This window comes from Dasypus novemcinctus, chromosome 2, assembly GCF_030445035.2.
Source record: "Dasypus novemcinctus isolate mDasNov1 chromosome 2, mDasNov1.1.hap2, whole genome shotgun sequence".
Classification (NCBI taxonomy): domain Eukaryota; kingdom Metazoa; phylum Chordata; class Mammalia; order Cingulata; family Dasypodidae; genus Dasypus; species Dasypus novemcinctus.
Genome location: NC_080674.1, coordinates 166385816 through 166398323, shown reverse-complemented (window position 1 = coordinate 166398323; position 12508 = coordinate 166385816). Strand labels below are relative to the sequence as shown.

Sequence of the window (12508 nt, the reverse complement as noted above, 5' to 3'; positions counted from 1 at the left end):
TGAAAGTAAGGAAGCTTTCCCAAACCCCCAGTGTAGACAAAAAAATATTTTTATACCAACATTGCTAATTAGTTACCAATACAAATCTAAGTAAATTTAGCACTTCCATAAAATTCTAAAACTTAAATACATTTTAAAATTAAATACAAATGAGGCTACAAAACCCTTATGTAAAATGGAAAATAACAATGCTACAAAGGATGACAATTTGTTAAAATAAATAACAGGAATGTGGTACCAAGTGCCTTAGCCAGAGTCTTCAGAGCGCAGCATCCCTGCTTAACCATGCGCGGTACGACACAGTGTTCCCCGACTGTTTTTCTCTATCAAATTACTATACTTATTCTGGCACTTTTACTTCACTTGGTCCTCATGTGGACATATGGCATTCCTTACAAATAAGGGCTGCCTGTTTTTTGTTTTTGTTTTTTAATTATATTTTTATCAGTCAATAGCAATTAAATGAGTAACACATGGCAAAGTGACCAAAATGACTAAACAAAATCTAGGCCCAAAAATCACATTCTTTGTTATTGGGCCATCTTTCAGATGTTCAGAATATGCTTATTTTATGGTACTTAGGTTATCATTGAAAGTTATACATAAAATTTAAAAATTTCCTAGAGAACTCATGGCCATTGGATTCTTCCTTATGATCAACTGAAGTGACCCATGAAGGTCCACATTATATCTGTCTTATCCCAAACACTACCCTAATGCAGAGATCGGTACAAAACACATGAATGAATGATTTCCCATCAATTCTATTAATACTTTCCCCACTGTCTAGAGGTATATGAAAGTCCAAGCCAAACACCACAGGAAAATTCTGGTTTGTATCCTTGCAAATGTCTACTTTAGTCTCCAAATGCCGAGGCAACAAGCAGTGAGATTTATGCTCTATGAGGAGCTCAATTATTATTTCTCAGCTCCTTACATTTCTTTTGTAGATCAGGATGGATAATAAGTCGTTGGAAATTTGACAAAGTTGTCATTCACTGACCTTTTTAGACACCAACATCAATGAGAAGTGAATATCATGTAGGCTTGAAGGACCTCAGGCTTTTCTTTTCTATTTGATCATATCCTGTGATTTTAAGGAAATGATCATAGAATCTGTATGAGTTTCCTAGGTATGCCATAAAGTAACAGAGACAGGACGACTTTAAACAATGGCAATTTTTAAAAAAGATTTATTTATTTAGTTAGTTATGTCTCTTCCCTTGCCCCCGCCTCACCCCCGCCCCCGAAACAATGGCAATTTATTCTCTCACTCTCCTGGAGGTTAGATATCTGAAATCAACTTGTCCACAAGGTGACCTCTTTCTGGAGTCCTGGGGGAGAATCTGCTCCATGCCTCTCTCCTCCCTTCTGGAGACTGCTGGCCTTCCTTGGCTTGTAGGTACATTACTCCAATCTCTGGCTCTTCTTTCCCCCTGAAATGACTCCCTTGTCTGTCTGCTCATTGTTTTGCTGGTTGTTTTTGCTTGGATTTTTTTCTTTTTTTTTTTTTTTTGGCTCGTTGTCTGTTCATTGTGCGTGTGTGTTTTCTTTAGGAGGCACCAGAACCAAACCCGGGACCTCCAATGTGGGAGGCAGGCACTCAACTTCTTGAGCCACATCTGCTCCCTGCTTATTTGTTTTTTTTTTTTTGCTTATTGTCTGCTTGTTTTTTGCTCATTGTTTGTGTTCTTTAGGATGCACTGGAAACCAAACCTGTGACCTCCAAAGTGGGAAGTGGGCATTCAACTGCTTAAGCCACATCTGCTCCCTGGGCTCTGTCTTTATATGGTGTTCTCCTTTCTATGTACCCACGTCATTGGATTAGGGCCTGTCCTAATACAGTATGACTTCATCTTAAATTGATACATTGGCAAACACCCTATTTCCCAATAAGGCCCCATTCATAGGTACCAGGGGTTAAGACTTCAACTTATCTTTTGGGGGGCACAATTCAATCAACAACAGAATCTTAAAATCATATCTTCAAGGCCCTTTGTTTCCAAGCATCTAATTTTATGAAGGAGCTAACTTAAGACTAGAGGATTTAGCTGCTCACAGTCACGTGGTTTGTGGCAGGATAAGGACAAGCATGCAAGTCTTCTAACTCTTTAAGACCCAATAATCAGTGAAAAACTCTAAATGCATGAATGTACAGAAGCTACTGATATTGCCACCTCCCCAGTTGCCTTTTTCTCTAACAATCACACCAACCAATGGTGTCTTCATTCTATAACTTAGCACAAAATGGGAATGGCATGTTTAATAAAAACTTACAACACAGTGGGGATAGGGATATTGCATTTGTGATTTTTTTTTTCCATAACAGATTGTTAGAACATGACAAAATGCAGCAATTATTTAAATCTGGGGTTCTCAATCCCAGCTGCATGTCAGAATCACCTGGGGAAATTTTCAAACCACCGATACGTCAAGAAATAATACAACTAAATAAAACAAGCAGTAGATCCTAGGCATCATCATTTCTTATAGTTCCACAGATAATCCTTGTGTGCAGGTAGGGCTGCATACCACTGGTATAGAAAAATCTCTCTCTACCCTGACTATGCTCAGAATCCAAGAGAAACTTTCAACAAGTATGAATTCTGAGCTTTACCCCAAAGTGAAAGAATTAAAATCTGGGGCTCAGGGTGATATTGTGCAAAAGCTCCCCAAATGATTGCAAGTATTTGGGATAACTTTTCTAAAAAAATGGCATTCAATATATATTTTTTCATAGTAAAACTACTTTTGAACAACAGTCTTTAAAAAAAGCTCTAGCATATAAAACACAAAAAAAGCAGAGCTTCTCTGTTTGAAGTAGAGGCAAGAGCTGGCTGCCCTTGGGGTACCTCTGCAGAATCCTTGGGGGCCTCGGAACCACTGATTTTGTCCAACATCTTTATCCTACAGCTGAGAAGCACAAGACCAGGGTGGAAGAAGCTCCCTTTCAAATCATACTGAGAATTAGAGGCTAAAGAGGGATTAAAACGCAAATCCTCTAAGGCATAGTGTAGTGGCCTGTTCAGCACATGAAGCAAAATGTTCCTATCTCTAACTCTGCAATAAAAATAAGTAAGGAATAGGGAAGGGCGTGAACAATTCTGTACAAATGATTAAATAGGAGGCTTTGCCAGTCAAATATAAGGTAACAGAAACATCTGTTATTAATAATCCCACTTAGGAAGGGAAGTTTTAGATATGCTGAGTGCATTAATTTTTCTAGTCAAAAATTTAAACATGTTGAAATGATAAAAATGTAAGAGAAAATGCCATCTCTAAGCTGTTTCTTGTTTCTGCCTAGAAGGCACAGGGAGGGCCCTTGAAATATAAAGTGTACAATGGTCATGCATTTTCATAAAATTGAAAAAAGTAGTATGCCTTAACTGGAATTAGCTGAAACCCTGTCCATTTCTACTTTGACCTCACTTCATATTGGGTGACGATGCAGCATTTTTGAGATCCAACTAAGAGGCTGAATCGGGGTTCATATAGTTTGGATGTAGTGGCATGTATTTGTGTTTGCAGTCATTTCCAAGAAGAGGCACATTAGTGATAGCTCTCCTGATGAAGGAATGACTTCCAGGAACACTCCTTCCATCCATGGTACTGATTTACCAAGCACAGTGACATAAAGGTTCAGGACCAAAGTCACACATGGACCCTGCATGGACCCTACCAGGGCAGGCACCAGCAGCTGGTCCGTGAAAGTTTTTTTCCAGTCATCAAGTAAAATTTCAAGTGTAGGATTCAATTCTCATTGACACCTAGTGAAAACAGAAATTCTCTGCTGTCAAAAAAATACTCAATTATGAATGCTCCACATATTCTTTCATTTTTTATGAGAATCACAGAAAATGGAATTAATCTGAATTCTTGGGTTTGTGGGGCAGGTCCACCATGTAAACCTGTATGTAAAGTTGCATGCTTTATGCATCCTTACCATCAACAACAACAACAAAAAAACCCTGTTACATCAAAATTGCCCAGTAAGAGAATTACTTTCTATTTTCTATACAGAAAGTGATAGGGCAAACTGTCATAGGAGGAGACAATCAAAGAGTATGCAGCCAAGAAAATGCAGAGAAGTATGTGTGACAATTATTAACACTATTTTCTTCTGGATTTTGTGATATGTCACCTTTTTAAAGTTAACAATTTAACTTCCTAAATCAACATTCATGTTTTTAACTTATTTGCATTCCTAATTTTGAAATTATTTTTCTTAAGAAGATCCTACAAATTGCTTAAGTTTCAGGGCCCACAAAACCTGCATCCTCCCCTGGCCCTTTCAATGAAAGACTCAAGCAACTACCACAATATCCGTCACAGGTATTATTGCCCAGTTGAACTCGATGGAAGGTACGGTCATCTATGTTCCACCAGGAATGGTTTCAGACTTCAGAATGCAGAATAACTTGCTCTCTGAACCCAAAATATAGATTCTAGTCCTCATCCAAGAGATTCAAATTCAGTAAGCCTGAAACACATCCCATGAATTTGTACTTTCAGCAAGCAACAAAAATAATTCTGATTCAAAGTGGCCCAGGGACCATGCTTTGAAAACATGGCATTTAGACCCAACGCAGGGATGCATTCCAGTTCCATCTTTGCCTCTAACTGCATTGTTTCCCTCACCTGGATCACTCATCTTCCTTCTATCTCTTTAAATATTTACTTTGCCCTCTTTTACATTTGGCTGCATTCCTTCCCTGGAACTTTCTTTTCCACTACTCTCTGCTAGCAGTATAGCTAATATTATGCTATTTGCAGCATTTTGTGCCTTGGCCTTAAATTAGGGGAGCAGATGTGGCTCAAGTGGTTGAGCACCTGCTTCCCACCTGGGAGGTCCCAGGTTCAGTCTCCAGTGCCTCCTAAAAACAAAAAAAAGCAAACAAAAATACAAAAAAGCAACTCAGGGGAGCTGATGTGGCTCAGTGGTTGGGTGCCAGCTTCCCACATATGAAGTATGGGGTTCAATCCCTAGCCTCAGTACCTCAAAAAAAAAAAAAAAAAAAAAAAAAAAAAAAGCACTAATCTGATCTTTACAGCCATGAAAAAAATTTTAGCTTACTTTTGTTTCCTTCTACCTGGTTTCCACTATTTTACTTACTGTTTACGCCCAGTACTTCCAGGTCCTCGTAAGCCCTGGAATTATAATAACCTCATCAGTCTATTGAAATGGTCCATTCAAAAGTCATATTGATCAAAAATTCAATATGCTTTTTTTCAGTGCTCCTTTTTCTTGGACCCACTGAAGCTTTGGGCAGGGTCAATTCCCCCTCTCACCTGGAAGCTTCGTCCTTCTTTATTATTTGTGACATTCAGGTCTACATCTTTGATTGTTGTTCATCTTTCCAAACTCTTCTTTCTGCTTTTTTCTTCCAAGTCCACTTTATGAGTTAGCATTACTTTTCTCTCAACTCAGAGTCTATGTTCAGTGCCATACTTTCATTTTGTACTTCAATGTGATGGTTTGAATCTGTATGTACCCCAGAAAAATATATTCTTAAAGTTAATCCTTTCCTGTGGGTGTGAACCCATTGTAAGTAGGATCTTTTGGTGAGTAGGATCATAAGTTAGATGTGACCCGTATCATTCTGGTTGGGTCTTAATCCTCTTACTGGAGTCCTTCATGAGAGAATGAAATTCAGAAAAACAGAGAAAGCCACAGAAGCAAGAAGCTGTAAGTAACAAAATCAAAAGTGATGGGAGAGACCAGCCAATATCACCATGTGCCTTGCCATGTGACAGAGGAGTCCAGGATTGCTGGCAGTCAGTTTTCAGGAAGAAGGTATTGTCTTGATGATGTCTTGATTTGAACATTTTCATGGCCTCAGAACTGTAAGTTCTGAGTTGTAAGTTGTATGAAATTTAACTTACAACTTGAATTCCAGTTTCAATCTTAAATCGAACCAATTTAAATGTCTTTTATCCATCTACTCACTTATCAAGTAATTACTGAATATCCAACAAATGCCATATATGGCACGATGCTCTCACAATACAATAAAAAGAGTTACTAAGCTCCTGCCTTAATGGAGCTCACAGTCTGGACAGTGTGGGACAATGGACAATATATGCATAAAGAACGGAATGAATTGTGTTAAGTTTCTAGAGGAAAATATATCTGGTGATTTAAAGAGAATATTTCAGGATGGCAAGTACTTTATATAGACTGGTCAAGAGAGCTCCCTGAGGTTATAACGTTTAAGCTGGGACTTGAAGGATAAGAAGAACTCGGCCAGGTGAAGCCTGGGGTAAAACAGTGTCCCAGACTGATGGAAGAAATGAGGTGGAGATTGGCAGGGAAATGGGGTTAGAAAAGTTGTCTTGAGTCTGATGATACTGCATCTTAGAGACCACAGTAAGAAGTTCAGATGTTATTGAAAAGGCAGTGAGAAATCATGGCTAAATTTGAAATAGAGTAATAGTCTATTTATAATTTTAGAAATAGCAGAGCAGTGCCTAGACCACGGTAGGTGCTGAATAAATATTTGTTGTGTGATGATTGCCAACCTTTTTCTTCTTGCCTCTGTACCAATCATGCATTCAAAACGCTACCAGCAGTTGAATAATTCAGCAAAATGATTGTTAACCAGTGTAGCATGACCCCCTAAGAGGAGTATTAGCATCTCTGTGTGTGCAGAAGGCATTATAATTTTTTAAAAAGATGTCCCTATATCCAAAAGACATCTCTCTCTTGAGAATCACAAGACAGCAGTGCTGTCCATCAGCCTTTTGGAACTTCTTCTTTATAATACAACACTTTTAATAATGGTATATGCCATCTCTCTGAAATATCCTCAACTGTTCCAGATATTTAAAATTTTTTTGAATTCCAACAGCACCTAGACAATGGGACATAATTAATAGCATACCATTTTTCAATGAATAAATGAATAAAAATTGAGCCAACACTAGATAGCAAAACATATCCTCTAGTAATCTGTAAAGAGCTATAAGATCAGAAATAAAGGAATGAAAACATACGCTCACCTTACTTTCTAAAGACAAGTGCAATTATACGAATCCTTTGGTCTTAAGTCTGTTTAGCATTGGTGTAATAAGACCCTTTCATGAGGCTACATTCACTTTACACCTGTTTATAAACAAATCCAGTTGATTTAAAGATAATCTGTTTCTTGCACACAAACTGCAATAGGGTTTTGTTTTCTGGAGAATAAGTACAGTAAGCTTTCAATTGCTTTGCCATTAGATGGGGAGGAGCTACCAATTGCCAAGGCAAAGTCATAAAGTAATGCCCGCCTCTAATCATGGGCTAATTAAATAGTTGTCAAATAAAACAGGTATAGACTCTCCAAAGGAGCTCATTCTAGCTGGACATATTACTGAAGAATGGTCCTGAAGACTGTAATCTGGTCTTACAGCATTCAAATGTCCATACTCGGGATCATGAAATATTTAGATTCAAGGACTGACATTAATTTAAGCTCAAGGAGAGGATTTGTTTTAATGACTTGAACTTAAGAGGAACCTCCCCCTAGGCTCTTTCACTTCTGCTACTGCAGGTACCACTAATACCTCAGGGACTATCTGCTGTCCATATAGCTTCGACGAGTGGCCTCCAAAACGCCTAACATCAGTCACCGGAGCCTTTCAATTTTGTACAAATTCTGTGCTCACTGAAATTGTCACAAGGAACCCTGAGCCAGGTCCAGCCAAAGCGGTTCCTGGATCTTGCAGCTATTGCCCCCCATACCCCTAATAAAGGAGGCCTAATTGTGGGTCCAGTTTAAAGCTATACTGAGCTTCAGACTGACAAGTCCCCATTTCTTCTAGCCAAGCCTTTGACATCCTAACAGAAAAACTGGCCTGATCATTCTCAGATGGACATAAATTTTATATTTTGTTGACTCTGGTAGGAACAAAATAGCTACTATGGCATTAATCTCTTATTGTCTATCTTCCTATATTTATCAGAAAACAAGAACGATAGAAGGTCTTGGGGCAAAAACACACTCACACCTGGCATATTTGTGAGGCTGAGCATGCATACTAGCCTAACACTGTTACAAACTACCCTTTACTGTCTTATTTCAGAGTGTTTGTTTCAGCAGGGTTCTTCAGGAGAAGAGCACATGTTTTCCTCATTTCCCCCAAATAAGATAGATATCTGGAAAATAGTTACAGTATCTGCATTATCAATCTGTTTATATCAATCTGCTGTGCAAGAATACATTGTTTTCTAGGATGATAAAAAAAAAAGTCAGTAAATTTTCTGAAGACACATCAAAGCTAAAGTTTCCTGATGATTTTTCTTTTTTGGCCTGTAACATTTTTTGAGCCGTGATCAGCTCTACTAATAAGGTAGAATTAATAATAAGGAGGCATGGACAGCATTTTAGTAGTGCTGGCTTAACTCTCCTACTCATCAGGCTTCATAATATTTTGTTCCTTAAAAGAATTTGTGGGAATGCTAATATGTGTAGGTCTCAGTCTAGTTAGATACCATGAGAGACAGAAACATGGGAAAAGTACAGTCCAGCCTCCAAGGAAATTCCCAATCCTAATTAAGTATTTTCAACAGTAATGAAAAATATTTTTGACCACCTGCTCTCAAGAGGATGAGACTAACTATATGCCTGCTCTCAAGGAGCTTATGTTTTAATGGCAGAAATGAATAATAAACGAGTACATGATCGAAACCATTAGAGCTAATGCAAAATGACAGGAAGGAAATAAAGAGTTCCATAATAAAGAGTCGAGGAGTGAGCCACTCTGGTCATGGAAGGCCGTTCTGCCAAGGTGACATCTAGGCGAGACCTAGTGGAGGCGTGAGCTTTCCAGTGAGAGGGCACAGTAGGCACCAAGGCTTGAGAGCATGCCCAAGTGAAGGAGGAGGGCCAGCACGGCTGGAATTGAATGAGCTTGGTGGTGAGGGTTAGAGATGAGATTGTGGAGAGCTGATGGAGCCCAATCAGCTGGGGTCATGTAGGTTATGGTAAGCAGTAGGAATAAATACATCCAAATTAATATCTAAATTAATCATCTTTTATAGGAATAAGACAAGCGATGCAAATCAAGTGAACAAGGATTTCTTGATGATGATGTTATTGCATGTTAAAATTTCCAGTAAAAGTCACATAACTTTTAAAGTGAACATAAATATGGTTAGTAATAATAGCAGATATAAGTTAGGCTTTACGCACAGGCTCATTACAGTTTCTAGAGGGTATTGTGTGGTCTGAGTCATTTCAGATAATTTTGGCACATAAATAGTCTTTCATTAACCATGTTAATTTTGAGGACTCTGATTTAAAACTATCTACTTTCCATAGTTGTTTTCACTCAGCCATTCATACAAGGCATTCATCTGGGATTGCTAATGTGCGGAACAATTTAGTCAGTTGTAATGAAATCACCACTTTCAGTTTTGCTATAACAACAACATTTTTTTCTTGAAAATTTCATCCAAAAATGTAAATGCTTACTTATATGAAAGAGTCAAGGAAGGGCATCTACTATTTAAACAAATATTTGGATTAGTTTAGAGGTTAGATATGCTATCTTTTAATTTTCTAAGACCTGGAATACCAAAGGGTTTAACAATTTGCCATGGAAAAAAATAAAAAAAAAAAAGAGATGAGCATATATATTTAAAAGAACCAAAGAGCACATAACTAAGAAAATTTCTTCCATATTCTATACTTTCAGCCTCCCTTCCTAGCGGCAACCACTGTTACCAGCTTCCTTTCCATTTTTTATAGAAATGTTTAAAATATACAGGCTTTATTGAATACATATGTTTAATGCATTCACATATATTTTTTATTTTTTATTTTTTTACCCACAAACAGGAGCATATTTTTTACCCTGCTTGACCTTGGTCCACTTAATAATATAGCTTAGATATTGTCACATATAAACATACATAACCCTGTTCTAACAGGTATACAGCATTCAATTGCATGTACATACAAAATTTAATTTGACCAACTCTTAGTGATGAACATTGAAGTTCTTTCCAGTAATTTGTTACCAATGATTATTTCAGTAAATACTTCCTGGGCCCTTCCATACACCCCTCAACTGGGCATCCAGCAGTAAAAAGACAATAACAAATTTCCTGCTCTGTGGCACTTACGTTCCAGTGGAGAAAACAAATAGAACAGCAAATAAATATGTAATTTTTATTTGGTCAGGGAGTGGAGGTCTTTGTAGTGGAGAGATTTGAGAAAAAGGCACGTCTAAGCAATAGCACAAAGCATGAGGATATCTGCAGAAAGTGTTGCAGTTGATGGGAAGAGTACAGGGAAGGGCAAAGGCCCTGAGACAGGGACCCATTTGGCATGTTTTAAAGAGAGACAGTGTGGCTAGAATAGAGTGAATACAAGAGAGAGTGTTTTGATATAAGGTTTTACTGTGCTTCCAAGTTTTAGTGTGAAGCTCACTGTGGCAGGCTGAGGCATGGGAATTAGAGGGTCTGATTTTCACTTTGAGATCCCAGGAGCTGTTCAGTAGAGATGAGACAGTAGGGGACAAGAGTGGAAATGAGTCACCAATCCTGTGACAACTGCAATCCTCCAGAGAGAGGTGCCAGTGGCCCAGACACGGTAGAGGTGGGTGAAAAGGTGGAAGTTTGGATCTATTTGGAACAGGATTTGCTGCTATATGGGATATAGGGTGTGAAAGAAGGGCAGGCATCAAGGAGAATGCCAATGTTTCTGGTACAAGCAGCTAGGGAATGATGGTGCAATTTATCGGGATGGAGAGCACCGGGGCAATAGCAGGCTCACAGGGCAGGAGGCTAACCGAGTGTGAAGAGGGAAGACAGAGTTCTGTTTAGTCTGTATAATTTTGAAATGCATATAAGACTCCAAGGGCTGGCTCACACAGGCGCTTAGAAATGGGTCTAGAATTCAAGGGAGAGGCTGGGGCAGAGATATAAATGTTTGAGTTTTCAAGCATACGAGTGTTAATTAAAGCCACAGGAATTCATAATGTGCAAATACATCTTTCAGAGAAGACCAGAAAAACCAAATTGCCAGGTCAAGATATGTGTACATTTTGTTTTTAGAGATACTGTTAAAGTGTTCCACAAAAATGCAATATGCCTTACATTTAAACGTAAAATATTTACCCCTGATAAATCAGAAGATGTTCCGTTATTATTATGCACACCACTTACTGTCCTAGGCATGCAGATGTGTGAGGTAACAGAGGTAGTTTCAGACAAGTGTATCTGTGAAACACGTTCATAATTGTACTAGGCCTTCTCAGATATGTGAACTCCCACATTCTTGACAACACTCTGGGAGATCAATGTTATCAAAACTATTTCACAAATGAAGGAACTGATATGCCAAGTAGTGAAAGAATGTCACCAAGTCTCCCCTAACCAGTAATTTGGTCAGAATCTGGACTCAAACTCAGGTCCAATTTTCTTTCCATTACAAACGGAAAGAGGCAAAGACTCCACTTTCCCTGAATAAGTTGTTCTTTATTTAGAGTTATCACGCAGTTGTATTTAGTGTGGAATGCACTTAAAAGGGCAGAAAACACTTCCATCACCTGTCAACTAGGCATTTTCCTTCAGGTCCTCCATGGCACTGTTCTGGGCAGTTGGGGCACATTAACAAGCAAAGCAAAGCTCCCTGGTAAGTCAAGGGAGAGACAGACACAAACATGTAAGCCAAGATATGTTATACTGAGTGCTAAGGGAAAAATTATATTTTATATATATAATGATTGGGGGATCCACATGCTGGGGTGGGAAGGAGACCAGGTTTAGTTTTTAAAAGCATGCAAGAATTGTCATCTTGGAGAAGGTTTTATTTGAGCAAAGACTTCAAGGAATCTCAAGGGTTACTGAAGATTTGGCTCTGTTTAAAGTCTTCAGTCATTATTCAAAACCTGACCCTTTATGTTGTAAGTTGAGGACCAATAAAGAATATATAAATTGAATACCTGTTGAATAGAAAGAACAATTTCAAACACCTCACCACCAATTCTGTAGTGTCATTTTAGCATGCAAGGGCCACATGGACCACGTCCACGGCCAGCTTTCTTAACAAGAGCTGCTGATCTTTTCAGCAAGCCAGCCTGTGTTGTACGAGGCCAGGACTGTATAAATCCCCATGGATGGCTCTGACCAGAAGCAGATAATGACAATCACAGTTGAGCTACTACAGCTCTTCTGTGACTTAGGGACCAAGCTGTGTAATAAAATAATAATGAACATGACTCAACCACTTAAGATCAGAGAATGAGACACAAAGCTTGAAGGGAATGTGAACAATATAAGTCTAACCCCTTATTTAACGGATGACAAAACGAGGTACAGGGAGGTGAAGTCACAGTCACAGTGTAAGTTAGTGACAAAGTTGAAGCCTGCTAACCTGAAATTCGGTTGTTTCCTGTAAATGTCAGTCTTTTCAACTTGAACTCCTGTTTCACATCAGTCTTTCATCAACCACCATATACAGGCATTTTTGAGCAATAACCAAAGGCAAATCACAACAAAGCCATCAGTTACTTAACAGTA

The 12508-nt window shown here is 38.5% G+C and overlaps 1 protein-coding gene across 2 annotated transcripts in view; it reads right to left on the bottom strand.

Annotated features, from left to right (window-relative positions):
• Positions 1-12508, bottom strand: part of SGCD (sarcoglycan delta) — a 482630-nt gene that overhangs the window by 417349 nt on the left and 52773 nt on the right. The gene's annotated exons all lie outside the window — the stretch shown is intronic.